Source organism: Galeopterus variegatus, unplaced genomic scaffold (genome assembly GCF_000696425.1).
Source record: "Galeopterus variegatus unplaced genomic scaffold, G_variegatus-3.0.2 Scaffold5513, whole genome shotgun sequence".
In the NCBI taxonomy this organism is placed as follows: domain Eukaryota; kingdom Metazoa; phylum Chordata; class Mammalia; order Dermoptera; family Cynocephalidae; genus Galeopterus; species Galeopterus variegatus.
Window position 1 is genome coordinate 96,637 of NW_007731624.1, and position 1,582 is coordinate 98,218.

At 56.0% G+C, this 1,582-nt stretch overlaps 1 protein-coding gene across 1 annotated transcript in view; it reads right to left on the reverse strand.

Moving 5' to 3' along the window:
* LOC103604976 (semenogelin-2-like) overlaps positions 1–1,582 on the reverse strand; it is a 5,680-nt gene that overhangs the window by 2,237 nt on the left and 1,861 nt on the right. The window lies entirely within an intron of this gene.

The following is a 1,582-nucleotide window of genomic DNA, read 5'->3' on the forward strand; positions in this document are numbered from 1 at the left end:
GAATAGACGGTCCCCAGCATCACTCTCTCCCACGAAGCAACCAATTTGCAACTATAAAAATATAACATCAGCCAAGCTGGGGCCACTGGAGCTCAGGGGAAGAGGAGGAGAGGCCTACAGTGTTCATGAAGGCAGGAGAAGCCATGATGAGAGAAAGAAAAATCGGCTCTCAGTGTTTCAGGCCATGGCCACTTTAATGCTGGAGTTGCTGAGTGCATGGAGTAGGAGCTGCAGCTATGCCCTTCGGATGGAGTTACTTGGAGGTAGCAGGGGAGAAGAGGACCTTGGTGCCCACCAGGTCAGCAAGACCACTAATAGGGATCCCGTGGACCCTCGCAGGAGTGAGGAGCCAGAACAGCTGAAAAAAGGGAGCCATTCAGAGGCCAGTGAGTCAACAAAATGGACCAGTGCAGGACCCATCCCATGGGAAGGGTTTGGAGCACGGGTGGTGGGGGAGATGGGCCTACCAGGAGAACACTGGGACACAGCAAAGACAGCCGATCCACCCCCCAATCAGCACAGGACCACTCAGAGGAGAGTTGTCAGGAATGCAGGACTGCATGGGGTGTAGTTTGATAAAAAAAAAAAAAACAACTCAGGCCCAGATCAGAGTTTCTTTACAACCCAGGTGCACTGGGTCTCTGGAGAGCCAGAAGCACCTATAAGGTCAACCGTTCAACCCTGAACTGCTCAAAAAGCCTTCCCTGGGGAAACAGCAGCAAAGCAGCAATTTAGCTCAACACAGCTCAAGTACTGGTTCCCACAGGAAGTTCCCCTGTGTTACAAGTAAGCAAAGGACAAAAAATTAGTTCCAGCCCAGGCACACAACCAGTGCCTTGGGGCCCACCAGGGGACATGAGGCATGGAGCTAGGGACAGGACCCCCGCCCACAACAACTCACACCACTAGAACCTCAGAGCCTGCCTGGGGNTAGGGACAGGACCCCCGCCCACAACAACTCACACCACTAGAACCTCAGAGCCTGCCTGGGGGACTGGAGCATGGAGAAAAGGACTGGACCACCCTCCTTCAACCTGGCACACCATGCCAGCACCTTGGGACCCACCCAGGGACCCAAGGTATGGAGCCAGGGACTGGACCCCCCCTCCCACAACCAGGCACACCATGCCAGTGCCTCAGGGCTTACCCAGGGATCCAAAATATGGAACTTGGGACCAGAACCCCCTCCCACAACCAGGCACTGCACCAGCACCTCAGGTCCTGCCTGGGTACCTGAGGCATAGAGCTGGAGACCAGACCCCCACTCCCACAACCAGGCACACCATGCCAGCACCTTGGAACCCACTCAGGGACCTAAGGTATGGAGCCAGGGACCAGACACCCCTCCCACAACCAGGCACACCATGCCAGTGCCTCAGGGACCACAAGGGGACCCAAGGTTTGGAGCTGGGGACCAGACATTCCCCACAACTAGGCACACCACCAGCACCAAGGAGCATGCCAAAAACATCACCTCCATGTGAGTGGCCCACTAGAGCCACCACAATAGCCATGGTGGCCGCAAAAGCGGCTAGATGCCACAACCACCATGCAGATGGTCCACCAGCCACTGGAGTGCATT